Source organism: Leopardus geoffroyi, chromosome C1 (assembly GCF_018350155.1).
Source record: "Leopardus geoffroyi isolate Oge1 chromosome C1, O.geoffroyi_Oge1_pat1.0, whole genome shotgun sequence".
NCBI lineage: Eukaryota > Metazoa > Chordata > Mammalia > Carnivora > Felidae > Leopardus > Leopardus geoffroyi.
Window position 1 is genome coordinate 138,312,383 of NC_059328.1, and position 17,603 is coordinate 138,329,985.

The 17,603-nt window shown below is 36.9% G+C and overlaps 2 long non-coding RNA genes across 3 annotated transcripts in view; one reads left to right on the forward strand and one right to left on the reverse strand.

The window, feature by feature from the left end:
- Nucleotides 1–17,301, forward strand: part of LOC123598901 — a 40,568-nt gene extending 23,267 nt beyond the window's left edge. Inside the window, exon 3 of one of the 2 annotated variants that reach the window (XR_006712869.1) lies at nt 16,051–17,301. This is a non-coding gene — a long non-coding RNA (uncharacterized LOC123598901). Of the gene's footprint in view, nt 1–4,341; nt 4,629–16,050 lie in introns of those variants that run through there. The other variant, XR_006712868.1, reaches the window with a different exon arrangement.
- On the reverse strand, nt 3,543–6,236 carry LOC123598902. Its single transcript, XR_006712870.1, has 2 exons — nt 6,087–6,236; nt 3,543–3,777 (listed from the first exon to the last, which is right to left on the reverse strand). It is a non-coding gene; the product is annotated as an uncharacterized LOC123598902 (long non-coding RNA).
- Nucleotides 17,302–17,603: the final 302 nt, after the last annotated feature.

A 17,603-nucleotide genomic window follows, 5' to 3' on the forward strand; every position in this document is an offset into this window, starting at 1 on the left:
TAGTCTCAATATAATGTTGTTGATTCCATATTTCTTCCTGTGATTTCTAGTTTCATACTGTTCTCAGAAAAGTAGGATGATAGGCTTTTATCTTCTTATAGCTAGAATTGTGTCTTAACGTATGATGTATCCTGGATAATATCCATGTGCACTTGAAAATAATGTATATTCTATATCTGATAGTATGTTCTATATGAATCTATTAGGCCCACCTGGTCCAATGCGTCACTCAAAGCCAGTTTTCTTCTTGATGTGATGCCTGGATGATCTATCCATGGAAGTAAGTAGGGTGTTACAACCCCCCACTATTACTATCTGTTTGTCAGTTTTTCTGTTAATACTTGCTTTATACATTTAGGTCCTCCTATGTTGGGTACATAGATATTTACAACTGGTATAACCTCTAGTTGGACTGATCCTTGAAGGGCATTGTTGTTTCCTTCTTTGTCTTTTGCTACCATTTTTGTTCTGGTCTATTTTGTCTGATATAAATATGGCTACCCTGGTTGGTTTTTATGTTTGAGAGTAAAAGGAGGAAAAAACATACCTCAGTCTGTATGTGTCTTTAGCTCTGAAGTGAGTCTCTTATAGTAGCATATAGATGGGTCTTTTAAAAATCCATTTAGCTAGCCTATGTCTTTTGATTGGAACATTTAGTCCATTTACATTTAAAGTAATTATTGAAATGTATGTACTTACTGCCATTTTGTTATTTGTTTTACAGTTGTTTTTGTAGTTCTTTTCTTCTCTTCTTCACTTTTTCCCTTTGCAGTTTGGTGGCTTTTAGCATTATGCTTTGATTCCTTTCTATTTATTTTTTGTGTATCAAAGTTTTTTGATCTGTGGTTACCATTGGGTTCACGTATAACATCCTCTTGTGTATAGCAGCCTACATTTAGCTGATAGTCACTTAAGTTTGAACATATTGTAAAAGCACTGAATTTTTACTGGGCAATATTTTATGTATATGTCCTATTTTATATCTTTATATTTTACGTTTTCCTTAATTATTGTAGATGTAGTTAAATTTACTACTTTTGTGTTTTAACCTCCATACTAGCTTTATATTTTATTTACACATAAAAACATAGTAAAAGTAGTAATTTTTTCTCTCATAATAATTTTCTTTTATTAGTTTTACTTGGTTGTAGCTAACCTTGGTTGTAGGTTTTTTCTTTCAGCACTTTACATCATGCTACTTCCTTTTAGCCTGTTATATTTCTGCTGGAATATCAGGTGATATACTATGGAGTTTCCCTTGTATGTAACTAGTTTTTCTCTTGGTGCTTTAAAAATTCTCTTTATTGGTACTTTGTGCAATTTTAATTTTTATGTGTGTTGGTGTGGATCTCCTTGGGTTCATCTTGTTTGGGACTCTGTGAATACTGGACATGGATGTCTATATCCTTCCCCACATTAGGGAAGTTTCCAGCTGTTATACCTTCAACTAAATTTTCTGCCTCCTCCTGTCTCTTCTCCTTTTGGGATCTCTATAATGTGAATGTTATTATGCTTGATGATATTGTAGTAGTCCCTGAACTTATTCTCATTTGTTATTTTTTTCTCTTTTTGCTGTTCATCTTGGTTACTTTCCATTCCCCAGATTACTGATCCATCCTTCTGCATCTTCTAATTGGCTGTTGATTCCCTCTAGCGTATTTTTCATTTTATTTATTCTTCAATTCTTTGGTTCTTTTTTTTTACACATTTTAGATCTCTTTTTTGAAGTTCCTTCTGAGTTCACCCACTTTTCTCTCAAGTCTGCTGAGAATCTTTATGACCATTAGTTTGAACTCTATCAGATGTATTGCTTATCTCCTTTAAGATCTTTTTTGTATGATTTTGTTTTATTTAGGTGATATTCCTATGTCTTGTTTGTCTCACTCTTTGCATGTATTCTATGTATCAGGTAGGTCAGTTACATCTCTTGATCTAGAAGGTAGTGGTCTTGTAGAAATTGTCCTCTGATATAATCCTCTTTGGTCACCAGAACCAAGTGTATTCCCAGTAGGGGCTATCCATAACTGCCTTCTGTGGTTAAGCCACTATTGCTGGGGAACACAGGTAGTTAAGGCTGGCCTTTAGCCTTGCTGGCTACAATGAGCCAGTGTGATAGCTGTGGGTGTAACAAGACGCAGAATTTGTGCAGCCAGCTCAGAGTCCTTGCATAGGAACTCCAGGTGTGATGTGTGGGGTTAGCTTTCTTGATTTCCATGATGAGAGTCACTTTGGAGGGGCACCTATGGGAGTGGGTAGGTTTGTGGAGGATATCTTCAGGAAGATGTTGAGGTGGGGCGCTTGGTGCTAGCAAGACAGATGGAGAGGGTTAGTGATAGCTCTGCAAGCACCTAACTATATAGGCTAGGGGAGGAGAGGAGAAATAGTACCTACCAGCACTTTTACTTCTGAAGAAATTTCCTGAAGGTCCCTGCCCCTCTAGCACACATGATAAAGTTAGTAATTAATCATCTCCTTCATGTATAACCCAGGCACATTTCAAAGAGCTGCTTCTGTGCTGTCTCAGGCTGAATTATTTAGTGATGTGGCTCTTTAAGGGTGTAGTATCGGTTTCCTGTAGTTTCTGGCTCTCCCAAAGTTAAGCTGCATTGATTTTTAAAGCTAGGTATTATGGGGGCTCCTATTCCCTGTGGGCATTCCCAGGGCTGGGGGGGGGGGTGCTGAGGGTGAGGTCTGATCCCCTTTCATCTGTGTGCTTGTGATGTGTCTCTTGTTTGTGGTTATTCATGCTGAGGATTTGTTTCCCAAGTGCATTTTCTTCCATCTTCCCTTATCAATGTGGCCTGTCACTAGCTGTGGAATACCTGTGGTACCAGTCTTTTAGTTGTGGAGTACACATTCCTTCACTGTGTCTATGGGATGAGCAGAACTCAGCATCATTTTCCCTTTCCCATATCAGGCTTCTAACCCATGGTTCTGAGCCTTATATTTTGCTTAGTTTCTTCTTCAAACTTACTAAGGTTCAAAGCAAGAACTGGTTAGTTATATAGACTATAGAGACAAACAGTATGGGAAAAAGTAGGCAAAGGAGGTTAAGGGTATCTTAATTTAGAGAAGGGACATTTTGGAGGCAACCTATGTCATAGTGCAATAGTTAAAGGGATGCTTAAAGGCAGGAGCTTTAGAGCCAGAGACTGCATTCAAATTCTTGATTTAACACATTACCTCTGTGAACATGGGGAAGTTACTTAACCTCTCTGATCTTGATTTTTCTAAATAAAGTTTGTAAAATACCTAGCAGATTGCAAGTATTAAATTGTAGCTATTTTATTACCATTATTAATTCTCCTCCTTAAAGAGGCCCACAATATGCCTTATTTTTTAATATCTTATTCCACCCTGGGAATTTCTCAATCTCTTATAAGATTAAAATTTCCCATGAGATTTAGGAAGAAGCCTAACCCAACTTTTATTTTAGACTTTTGTGCCTATTTTCTTCTCTTCTTCCTTCATTAAAAATGAAATACAATGATTTTATTCATTTAAAAGTCAGAAGATCCACATACAAATGGATCAATCTTGGGTACATGTAACAGAGAAAAAATTTAATTGAAAAAAAAATGGTCAGGTGCAATCCAAGCTCATCTGGTCCTTAAACTTAGGTTTAAGTACCATGTTGGAAAATTTCAGCCTTGCCATCCTCTCCATGGTATGTGTCTGTATGGGGTATTTTCAATGCAAGCAGCAGAAGAGTTTTTATACCAACTGCTGTTCTCCAAATAAAACTTCAGCCATCCGCATCATTGACACCAGCTGTTTCTGTTAAGAAAAAGAGTATAATTTTTTTTCATGAATTCATGAAAAAAATCTGTTCAATCTAGTTGATCAATCATGGCCATCAGAATTAAAAAAACAAAACAAAATGAATCACTCCCGTGGTTTGTAAAACTTGACCATCTACAAGAGACATTTGGGCACAGCCTGAGGAAGCCTGAAGGTATTTTGTAAAACTAGGTGAACCAAAATGTAATTCATCAAAACATATTTAAGAAGCACTATGATAGGCCCCGAGGGAAAACAAAAAGTGTGTACAAGCAGACTCCCTGTGTGACTAGTTTATAATTAATATTTACTTGTCTCTTTTGGTTGTTAGTGAATATGCTGTGTTATTGTGGAAAACACTCAGCCTCCCCACAAAAGCCATTTTAACCAATTTCATATCTGAAATAGAAAATAGATCATCTAAAAGAAACTAATAATGACCTAGCAAAATGTTGCTATGTTGAAAGTCATTTCCATTTTGATCTGAGGATGGCTGAACCAGCTCTATGTATTAATGACTCTCTCTCATCTCCCATCCTGTCTTCCTCCACCATTCAACAGGAGCTGAACTACCCCTGCCCCAACACTGCAGGATCAAATTTCAGAGATTTGAGGGCTAAAAACAGAGCACCAAGTCCAGAGGAGAAAAAGCTAGGAACCTCTGGATCTTCCTGAAGCTATTGTGCTGTGTGCAGAATTGTGGCCTGCCACCAAGGTCATGTGGGGTAGGTCCCATTCCAATATGACTGCTATCCATAGAAAAAAATATTAAGACATATACACAGACCAAGGAATGATCATATGAGGATACAGTGAGAAGATAGCCATCTGAATGCCAAGGAAAGATGTCACCTCCAGAACTGGAAGAAAATACATTTGTTGTTTAAGCAACCCAATCTGGGATATTTTGCTAAGGCAGCTCTAGCAAATATACCTGGGTACCTGTCACCTCTATTCCTCTAAGGGTTTTAAAGACTAGCAAATTCCCAATGATTGTTTCATATATGATTTCTCCATTCCCTGGGCATGAAAGCATCTAGACCTTTTCCTTATCACTGTACCCAGATGAAGCAAAGCTATTTTGTTTAATATCTAAGAGTTTTGAGGAGTAATGGGAAAAGCTTATATAATTTCCAAGATAATTCGGTAATTTTCCAAACTCCCACATGGCATCTGCTAATTAATAAGATACAAAATGTCAAAAGACTATATATTCACTAATGCTAATGCATCTGAATATTGGGTATCATGGTAATATCCACATATAAGTAGTATTACCCAGTTTATAAGTTAGGTATACAAGTACAGTCAATTCTTATTTTTCCAATTAATCTTCAGATTACTGTAGGCTTCCATTTGGAAAATTCTTCTGAACCCTATAAATAATGTTGGGGCTCACTTTCGATATTCTAAACACAAGGTAGAGAACTATAAAATCCTATCAGTTCAGGGCTACTGCCATATTGGTATCAAATGGTTGTTACTATAAATGATACCCTGATACAAGGAACACTAATAGATTATATAGTGATGGCCTTGCTGGCCTGTTTCTTGTCTCAAAGGGTCCAATACCTGCAGGTACATCCTGGCTCAGAAACATGTTTTGCTAGCTCTAATCTAAAAACAAAACACCTGGATCCATACTATGATCAGGTTACCAGCCATTTATCTCATAGTGAGAACCCTTCTGGGGCTTTTGGTATCCTTTATCATAAACTAGCCTTGGATTCTGCTATCAGCTGAATGTTAATGTCCTCCAAAATTCCTATGTTAAAAGCTAATCCCCAAAGCGACAGTATTTGAAGGTGAAGCCTTTGGTATTTGGGAGGTCATTAGTTCATGAGGGCTATCATTAAAAAAGATCAATGCTGAGAGAGGGGCCCAAGATAGTGACATAGGAAGACCCTGAACTTACCACCTCCATGGACACACCAAATCTACCTATTTATACAAAAATTATTCTGGAATTAAAATTAAGGGCTGAAGAGATTCTGCAAATCAAAAGACCACCTAAAGAAGAGCAAGAAAGATAGAGACAAGATAACAAAGGGATCCCTACACCTAGCACTGGTAACTGTAGTTGGTGGGGATAGTACAAGGGACTATGAGCAGATTTTTCCAGTGTCCCAGGACAGACAAAAGCCATGGTATTAAAGGGCAACTAGAATATAAAAGAACTAGCCCTAAGTCCTCCCAAATGGCTAAGGAGATGTTGGAACTCTCTCTGGGTCAGAGGGCCTGGTGAGCCCCACTGTTTATGTTCCCCCTCCATCTTGATAGTACAGATAGAAGTAGGGTCCTCATACCATAGCTGGCCTGCTGCCTCAGCGAGCCCAAGCCTCTAGGCCACACCAATCTTGCATGTCCTGGAACAGCAAACAAACAAACAAACAAGGTTTAAAACAGCAACTAGAACATAAAAATCCCAGCCTTAATTCTTTCAAATGGCTTGGAGACTGCTGAAACTTTCACTGGGTTGGAGTGACTACAGTTTATAGCTCCCTTCCACTTTGATACCAGGGTCAAGAGCAGTATCTGGCTTACCCTAGAGCTGGCCTACCAAAAAATTACTAGCCTACAATAGCCCCAGCCATCCCTCCAAGGCTGCCACAGGGTGGCACACACCTGGACACCTTTGGGCAGTCCTCACTGCGGCTCCAGATATCTTACTAAGGTAATACAAATCTAAAGTACTCCAGAATGCTCCAGGCCCATACCCTTTGGTTCCAGACAACTTTCCAGGGAACCCTCAGTATACAGCACCCCAGGAAAATTTCAGCTCCAGATTATGTACCAGGGTAGCCCTGTGCAGAACATCCCAGGAACTCCTGGCCTGCACCCAGCATGGCTCCAGCTACTCCATAGGGCATCCCCTGAGCAAAGTGCCCTTGAAAACCTCCAACCCATGCCTGTCTTGGCTCCAACTGTCCCACAGGAGCACCCCCTGCAAAGGGTGTTCCAGAACCATCCAACTTATACCTACACAAGCATCAGCAGTTCTGTTAGGGCACCCTCTGGGTGGAGAGTCCCTGGATTCCCCCTTGTACCTAGTTTAGTTTCAGCTGTCCTCCCAGGGCTCCCTTTATACAGAGAGTAGCAGGACTACCCCAGCCCCTGTCCACTAAAGTTTCAGTTGTCATGTCAAGAAGCCTTCCGTGCCAAGAGCCCTGGGACTTCCTTGGGCCATGCTCACTTCATCTCTGTCCATCTAACAGTGGTGGCCTCAGTTGTAATTCCCTTGGACATCAAGCCCATGACAGGCAGAGCTCCAGTCAGCCAAAGTCACGAGGCACATACAGTCTACATAAGGGAAGACCATGAACAAGATCATTACTTCACAGTATTGAGCATTTAAGAGAAGTAGCTGTTGCACTTAATTCATAGAAACAAAAGAAGAAAGTTAAAGAAAATGAGAGGAACACACTCCAAAAGAATGAACAAGACAAACCTCAGAAAAAGAAGAAAATGAAATGGATATAATCTACATGATAACATGTTAAAATTAATGGTAATAAAGATATTCCCCAGAATGTAAAGTAGATGAACTCAGAACTTCAATAATAAGACAGAAAATATAAAAAGAACCAGAGTTGAAAATTGCAGACACTGAAATAAAAAATGTATATATACCAGAAGGAATAAATAGTGAATTTGAGTATGCAGAAGAATGGATAAGTGATCTGGAAGAAAGTAATGGGAAACACCCAAGCTGAACAACAAAAAGGAAAAAAAAAGGATTTTAAAAATGAGGATATATTAAGGGATCTTTTGCACTACCTCAAGTAAAGAGGCAGAAAACTTACTTGAAGAAATAATTTTTAAAACTTTCCTAACCTGGTGAAGGAAATGGACATCCAGGTTCAGAAAGCACAAGGAATCCCAAACAAGAGGAACCCAAGGAGCACTATACCAAGATACTTAATAATTAAAATAACAAAGCTTGGGGCCTCTGGGTGGCTCAGTGAACCATCTGACTGGATTTCAGCTCAGGTCATGATCTCACAGTTTGTGAGAGCCTCCCATGTCAGGCTCTAACCTGATAGTGCAGAGCCTGCTTGGTATTCTCTGTCTCTCTCTCTCAAAAAAAAATTTTTTTTTAATTTTTTAAATTAAATTTTTTTTTTCAACGTTTATTTATTTTTGGGACAGAGAGAGACAGAGCATGAACGGGGGAGGGGCAGAGAGAGAGGGAGACACAGAATCAGAAACAGGCTCCAGGCTCTGAGCCATCAGCCCAGAGCCCGACGCGGGGCTCGAACTCACGGACCGCGAGATCATGACCTGGCTGAAGTCGGACGCTTAACCGACTGCGCCACCCAGGCGCCCCTAAATTAAATTTTTTTAATTAAAAAAAATATTCATTTTTGAGAGACAGAGCCAGACCATGAGTGGGGGAGGGCAGAGAGAGAGGGAGACACAAAATCTGAAGCAGGCTCCAGGCTCTGAGTTGTCAGCACAGAGCCTGACGGGGGGCTCAAACCCACAAATGGTGAGATCATGACCTGAGCCGAAGTTGGACGCTTGACTGAACCACCCAGGCATCCCAAACTTTTTAAAAAATTTTTTTCTTAATATTTACTTTTGAGAGAGACAACACGAGCAGTGGAGGGGCAGAGAGAGAGGGAGACAGAATCTGAAGCAGGCTCTAGGCTTTGAGCCGTCAGCACAGAGCCTGACGCAGAGCTCAAACTCCGGAAACGCAAGATCATACATAGCCTGAGCCAAAGTTGGTCATTTAACTGATTAAGCCACCCAAGTGTCCCTAAATAAACTTTTAATAAAAAAAAATAACAAAGATTAAAGATAAAGAGAGACTCTGAAAAGCACAGGAGAGAAATAACTAGTTATGAACAAGGGAAACCCCTTAAGGTTATCAGCTGATTTTGAGCAGAAACTTTGCAGAGTAGAAGGGAGTGGCATGATATATTTAAAGTGCTGAAAGGAAAAGAACCTATCTACCAGGCAAGATTATCACTTCAAATTGAAAGAGAGATAGAGTTCTCCAGACTATACTTGATCTTCACCAAAAGACTGAGAAGCAGTAGAGGTCCCAGACTAACAAAAGTAACAGAGTTCATCACTAACAAAAGTAACAGAGTTCATCAGCAACGTAAAGGTAGTAGATCAATATTTTAAAAACTAGTAAGAAGGTTAAAAGACAAAAGTAATAAAAGCAAGTGTATCTAAAATGTTATTTAAGATAACATATAAAAGAAAATATGTAAAATATAACATAAAATACATAAAATGTGGACGAGGGAATAAAAATGAAGTACCTTTAGCGTGTGTTCAAACTTAAAGGACCAAAAACCTAATAAAGAATACTATATTCCTAGAGTGTTATATACGTATCTCATGGTAAATGCAAACCAAAACTATACTAGATACACAAAAAATAGAAAGGAAGCCAAGTGTAACACTGAAGAAAGTTATCAATCACAAGGAAAGAGAGCAAGAGAAAAAGGAAGAAATACAAAAAAACAACCAAAGAACAATTTTTAAAATAGCATATACATATATACATATGTATATATTTATATAATCAAAATGTATATGTGTGTGTGTATATATATATATATATATATATATATATATATATATATATAAAATCAAACTCAAAAGACATAGGGTGACAGAATGGATATTTTTTTAAAAAAGAACAAGACCCAGGCATATGCTCACTACAGACCTAAAGATACATACAGACTGAAGGGATGGAAAAAGATATTCCATACAAATGGAAACAAAAAAAGCAGGATAGCAATACTTCTATCAGACAAAAGACTTTACAACAATGATAAAGGGATGAAATCAAGGGGTTTTACAGTTGTAAATATCTATCTAGCCAACACTAGAGCACCCAAATATGTAAAGCAACTATTAACAGCATATAATACAATAATATTGACAGTAATACAATAATAAGGGACTTTAATGTCTTACTGATATCAGTGGATAGATCATACAGGCAGAATATCAATAAGGAAACAGAGGCTTTCAATGACACATTAGACCAGATAGTCTTAATAGATACATATAGAACATTCCATCTAAAAATTATAGAAAACACATTCTCTTTAAGAGCACATGAAACATTCTCTAGATAGATGACTTGTTAAGCCACAAAACCAATCAATAAATTTAAGAGAAGTGATATCAAATCAAGCTTTTTTTTTTCCAACCACAAGGGTATGAAACTAGGAATTGTTCACAGGAAAAACTGGAAAATTGTTCACAGGAAAAACTGGATTAAACAACATGCAGCCGAACAACTGAAAGTCAATGAAGAAATAAAAAAATGCATAGAATCATATGAAAATTAAAACATGAGCATCCAAATCTTTGGGATGCACCTAAAAGAGTTCTAAAAGGGAAATATTGCATACGGAAATACAAGCCTATTTCAAGAAACAAAAAACTCAAACAGTGTAACCTTATAACTAAAAGAACAACAACAACAAAAAAAGGACAAAGCCCAAAGTTAATTGAAGAAAATAATAAAGATCAGATCAGAAATAAATGAAATTGAGAACAAAAACCAAATTGACAAACAAACAAAATAGAAAAGAATAACAAAACCAAAAGCCTGGTTCTTTTAAAAGGTAAATGATACTGATAAACGTTTAACTGACTCATCAAGAAAAAAGAGAGGGGCATCTGGTGGCTCAGTGGGTTAAGCGTCCAACTTAGGCTCAGGTCATGATCTCATGGGTTTGAACCCTGCATCAAGCTCTGTGCTGATAGCTCAGAGGCTGGAGCATGCTTCAGATTCATTCTCTCTCTATGTTATGTCTTTCTCTCTCAAAAATAAATAAACATTTAAAAAAGAGAGAAGACCCAAATAAATAAAATCTGAAATGAAATAGAAGCAACCAACACCACTGAAATACAAAGGATTTTAAGAGACTACTATAAAAAATTATGTGCCAAATTTGGAAATTTTAGATGAAATGGATAATTTTCTAGAAACATACAGTTTTCCAAAATAACTGAAAAGATTAGTAAATAGAAATGAAATTAAGTTGGTAATCAAAAAACTCCCAAAAAACAAAAGTCCACAACCAAATAGATTCACAAGTGAATTTTACTAAATGTTTAAGAAGATGTAACATTTATTCTTTTCAGAATATTAAAAAAAAGATGATGAAGGGAAGCTTCCAAGCACTTTCTATGAAACCAGAATTACCCTGATAACAAAACCAGACATAGACACCACAAAAAAAACTATAGGCCGATATCCCTGACCAACAAGGATGCAAAAATCCTCAACAAAATATTAGCAAACTGAATTTAACAATACATTGTAAGGATCATTTAACATGATCAAGTGGGATTTATTCTGGGTATACAAGGATGGCTCAATATTCATAAATCAGTCAACATTACACACTACATTAACAGAAAGATAAAAATTGTATTTCAATAGATGCAGAAAAAACATTTAATGAAATACAACATCCATTCGTGAGGAAAACTCTTAATAATGTGGGTTTAGAGGAAATATACCTCAACATAATAAAGGCTATGACAAACCCACAGCTAATATCATACTCAATGTTGAGAAACCAAAAGCTTTTTTCATAAGATCATAAAGAAGACAAAGATGTCTACTCTTGCCACTTTTATTCAACACAGTACTGGAAGTCCTAGTCACAGCAGTCAGAAAAGGAAAAGAAATAAAGGACAACCAAACTGGGAGGGGAAAAGTAGAATTTTTGCTATTTGCACTTGATGTGATACTATACATAGAAATTCCTAAAGACTTTACCAAAAAACTATTAGAAATAATAAATAAATTCAGTAAAGTTGTAGGGTAATAAATTAATATACAGAAATCAGTTGCATTTCTGTATAGTAATAACAAAATATCAGAAAGAGATATTACGAAAATAATTCCATTCACCTAGAAATAAATTTAACCAAGGAGGTAAAAGACCCGTACTCTGAATACTATAAGACGCTGACAAAAAAAAAAATTGAAGATGGCACAAAAACGTACATCATGCTCATGAATTGGAAGAATGACTATTGTTTAAATGTTTGTTTTGCCCAAAGCAATCTGGGATTTAATGCAATCCCTATCAAAATACCAATAGTATTTTTCACAGAACTAGAATAATCCTAAATTTTGTTTGGCACTACAAAAGACCACAAATAGCAAAATCAATTTTGAAAAAGAGGAACAAAACTTGAGTTACCACAATTCTTGATTGCAAGATACACTAGAAAGCTATAGTAATCAAAACTGTATGGTAGTGGCAAAAACATAGGCACATAGATCAATAGAACAAAATAGAGAATGCAGAAATAAACCCACAGTTATGTGGTCAACTAATCTATGAGGAAGGAGGTAAGAAAATATTGGGGAAAAGGCAGTCTTCTTCAAAAAAGGATGTTGGGAAAACTGGACAGCTACATGCAAAAGAATATAACTGGACTACTTTCTTACACCACACACAAAAATAAACTCAAAATGGATTAAAGACCTAAATGTGAGACCTGAAGCCATAAAACTCCTAGAAGAAAACATAGGTAGTAATTTCTTTGATATTGGCTATGGAAACATTTTTCTAGACCTGTCTCCCAAGGCAAGAGAAACAGAAGCAAAATTAAATGATAGGGATTACACAAAAATAAAAAGCTTTTGCACAGTGAAGGAAACCATCAACAAATCAAAAGGCAACCTACTGAAAGGAAAAAGATATTTACAAATGATATATCTGATAAGGGGTTAGATATCCAAAATATAAAGAACTTATACAACTTATTTAACACCAAAAAAACAATCTGTTACAAAATGGGCAGAGGACCTGAATAGACATTTTTCCCAAGACTTACAGGTGGCCAACAAACATAAAAATATGTTCAACATCACTAATAATCAGGGAAATGTAAGTCAGAACTACAATGAGATTTACCTCACACATGTCAGAATGGTTAGTATCAAAAAGAGAAGAAATAACTGCTGGCGAAGATGTGAAAATAAAGGAACACTTGTGCATTGTTGATGGGAATGTAAATTGGTGCAACTGCTGTGGAAAACAGTAGAATTTCATAAAATATAAATAAAATCAGAAATACCATATGATCCAACAAGTTCAGTACTGGGTATTTACTCAAAGAAAACAAAAACTAATTCAAAAAGATATATGTGGGGCACCTGGATGGCTCAGTTGGTTAAGCTTCTGACTTCAGCTCAGGTAATGATCTTGTGGTTCATGTGTTCAAGCCCCATATTGGGCTCTGTGCTGACAGCTCAGAGCCTGGAACCTGCTTTGGATTCTGTCACTGTCTCTGTCTCTCTCAAAAGTAAATAAACATTAAAAAAAAAAAGATATATGCGCCACTATGTTTATTGAAGCATTATCTACATTAACCAAAATATGGAAGCAACCTAGGTATCTACTGATATATAAGTGGATAAAGAAGATGTGGACTATATATAAAATGCATTATTATTTAGCTATAAAAGAGAATGAAATCTTGCCATTTGTGACAACATGGATGGACCTGGAAGGCATTAAGGTAAGTGAAATAACTTGCGGTGAAAACAGTGTAATGTATAAAGTTATGGAATCACTATATTATACCTCTGAAACAAAGGTAACATATATATCTATACTTAAAAAAATAAATAGGTCAGAGAAAAACAAATACCATGATTGCACTTACATGTGGAATCTAAAAAACAAAATAAAAGGAAGAAACAAACTCAAATACAGACAACTGGTAGTTGCTATAGGAAGGTAGTGGGAGGGATGGTTAAAAAGCAGTAAAAGAGTAATAGATAGAGGCTTCCAGTTAAGGAATGAATAAGTCATGGGGGTAAAAAGTTCAACATGGGGAATATAGTCAATGGTATTGTAATACTGTTGTGTGGTGACAGAAGGTTGGTACACATTTGGTAAGCATAGCATAACCTGCAGAGTTGTCAAATCACTATTTTATATTTTGTATACCTGAAACTAATATAAAATTGTCAACTATGCCTAAAAAAGTAAAATAAAAGAGACTATTTTCCTCATAAAAAGAGACCCAGAGAGCTCCTTCAACCCCTATGTCATGTGAGGATATAATGAAAAGATGACAGTCTGTGAACCAGTAAGCACCCTATTCCCAGACACCTAATCTGTAGAGACTTGATCTCAGATTTCCTCACCTTTGTAACTGTGAGAACTAAATTTCTATCATTTATAAACCACCCAGTTTACAGTGTGCTGTTATAGCCGCCCACATAGACTAAGACAGACTGGGTGACTTTGGCCCACCCGTATAGGTTTCCTTAATTTCTAATCTCAAGGATAAGAGCCAGGATATTACATTCATTCTTACCAGACTATATCCTGGCTTCTGGTCATCTTTCTCTCAAAAGACAACTCTGAAAACAAATAGGTGCCAAAAAATGCTTCTATTGCAAGATTCCTCCAGAACAATAGGACTTTCTTGCTTTACAACTGCTTAACTAAAAAGAATCACTGAAGTAAATCTTCCCATAATGACAACTCTCCTCTGAGATGATTTGCAATTCCCACCTCTGAACATAGAAGCTATTAACTTGTCACATATTGCTTTACCTACTGTAAACATACATTGAAAATAATAGTTTTATATCATATGACATATAAATATACATACTATGCATTCTGAGATGTAATAGTTACTAAGTTTTCACACACTACTTAGTGCACATGTGCTATCTCTTGGTTGGCAACCATGGACTTCAATCCTGTAGGTTAAAGAAAGGAAATAAATGATAAACATTTGAGTTGGTACTTCAGAGGTAAGCTCAGTCTCAGTCTTCTGCATATTTGACTAAAATAACAGGATGAGAAGTGTTAGTACAAAGAAGAATTGTGAAAATTTATGGGACTGATGGGGACAGCTACCAGCAATGTAGAGCAGGGGACTGGTAGTATTGTTAAGGGGGTGGGGGAGGGGGAAGGAATATTCACTTACCATTCAGTATCTCTGTCATCCTGAAGCCTTTGTCTAGAGAGAACAGTAGGGTCTACCAAAAGGAGGGGAAAGGGCTGTAGAATACGAAGAAAATCCTAACAGAGTCCACCGGTGTGGCAGCTGTTCTATCTAGAATAACAAAAATGCATAGAAAACAGAATTAAGTGATATTTTTAGTTATCAAAAGTTTAATAGAGAATGGAGAAATGTATTGATTCTTCTCTCTCCCATAATTTTTGTTTCCCTCAGGTATTTCTTCTCCTTGCAAGTTTCCCAGTATTTACAGAATAAGGTGGCATTTTATCTGAAAGCATTTGGTGAATGTTCTTTGAGTCTAGAAGGCTGCAATTTAACAAATGGCTTCCTCACACAAACTATAAGCATGATACAGAATGATTGACAACTATGCCAGCATTTGAAAAGCAGCTAAGAGCTTTAAAGCATATAGTAGTTGAGACCAGGATGGAGTTTATCTTCAACCTTGAAGATTGTGGTTTATGTTGGCAATATAAAATATCTGTCACTTTAATACATCTCTTACAAAGATTTTTAAACATGTCATTAAACAAATATACCAGAAAGATGGGCCCAGAGAAAACCAGTTTTGAGAGAACAGCAATAGAATCAAAATACATTATCACCAGATAATAGTCTCCTACTGTTTGATAAAGGACTCAACTTCTAAAGGCAAAACAAACACAGAGGCATAGGAAAGATGTTTGTTTTAGAAGTAGAAGACATTGATCTTATGACACATTTCTATTACAATGGTTTTATTTCTGTCACAAAGCAGGCTAAAGTTACAATTATTCTAAATTCAGAAGTGTTCAGAGAAAGACAGTCAGTGTATCTTAGCATAGTTATCACCTGTGTGCAGACATAGAGAAGTCCTCCCTCCTGCCACCCATTATCCCTTCCCAGAACAAACCCAAACATGATCTGCACCTTAGAGACTAAAACGATAGGAACCTACAGGAGATGGAGGGGGGGGAGGGGGGTGGTGTGGAATAATGTTCAGAAGTGGTAGTCTTTATTACAGCATTTTGAAAACTCACATTCAAAGCTGAACCCTGCACCTACCTCTTCCACAGAGCTCGGGACTTGCTTGGAAGGTCATTAAAAGTGACTTAAAGCCATCTTCAATTCTATTGCTTTAATATTTAAGTATATTTACAGTATCAAAGAGACCTGGCCTGTTTTGTTAGGGATAGGATAAAAGTAATGTATGAATAACACCTTGGACACTGAAGTCACTTTCTTGCTGTTGTTTTGGAATAACACTCTTCTCCTCTTTCATTCCTATATTTTACCCAGTGTCATGATGGAAATGAAACTCCTGTCTTGCAGTCAAACCTCAATGAGGTTTGCTTCCTGCACTGGCTGAACCTACATGTCTTCCTAATTTGTATAATCAGAGGCCACCTGAAGAATGGATCAGTAGCATCCTGGAAGAGCTGCGAGGAAAATTTACCTGCTTAAATTATATCCTCAGTCTAAAACTCCCACACCTGTCGTGTTTTTGCACTTTCTTCATTCATGCCTCCTCTGTGATCAGCACTGGGCTTCCCAAATCATCCAATCTTCCAGCAGGTATCAGGTGGTATGTCTATTTTTAGCATTATCATGGGCTAAGTGTTGTAAAGAAAACAATGATACAAAGATGAATGGATCAGAGATTCAGACATAAGAAGCTCCCTATTAAGGTGGGGGGACAGATAAACAGACAAATTAAAAACTGTGACAAATGCTAACACCTCTCTCCTAGAGAGTACTGAATTAAATTGAAAAAAAGTCCCTCAAACTGGCAATTAGATCTCAATGATGGCACCTTAAAGAGAGCAGTTTCAGGAAAGAAGGTGAAAGCCACGTTATTTTGGAGTTGTACTGATTGGGTGGTTGTAGAATGACCACAATGAACTGTTCTATAGTAAATTTTGCATAAAAATGTATCACCACAAGATGGTAGCTAATGGGAACTCAGATGTCAGGAGAACATTTGTTTATCTGCTTTAAAGATGAGAGATTTGTGGTATGAACTTGCTATTGTGAAGGAACTTCATGCCTCAAATCTCAGAAGTTTGTGTGTTTTTTTGTTGTTGAATTTTGCTTTTTTTTTTTCAAGTTTTTAAGTCAACTTTTAAAATGCAAATACTACTGAGAAGAGTAGGCTCTTAGTAAAATCTGTCAGTTGTCAGTTAACACCTTAGCAGGGCACAGGATGCTAGGGGGTGCCAAGAGCAGACAGGAGAAATGCTGCTCCTGACGAGGTGGGAGAGCACCCAATATCCGTTTCTTCACAGTTGCGCCTGGGAGTCAGCCAGAGAATCCCAGCTGGTCCTGGTTTGACAAACAATCCTCATTCTCATTCAATTGCCCAGAGTATAGGAACACAAACAGGACTCAAATAAATGCTTTTGCAAATTGTTCTCCCTTGCTGGGATTAGTTTTTAAATCAATGAAGATATAGATTATAGAAGCAAACCAGGGATTACAGAAGAATAATTTTGATTACTACAAATAATACTAAAATGATGCATGTTTATGAACAGCTAAAAAATATAAAAGTTAGAATAAAAATGAAATCTGCCTTCATCTCCTCCCTATTTAATTACCCCCCAATGGTAATTATAGTTACCAGCTTGGTGAAGGACTTTCTACACTTATACTGTGCATTTATATACACACATGTACACATTATATATATGTCATCTGGCCCTCTTGCCAAGCTGTTTTCCCTGGTCTAATTTATACTTGTCAGTAGGAATGTGACTGGGAAGTTCTCACCTATCCTTGATAATAATAACTGTTAATATTTACTAAGTGCTCTCTAGATTCAAGATATGATACTAAGCACTTTATTTTTTAAT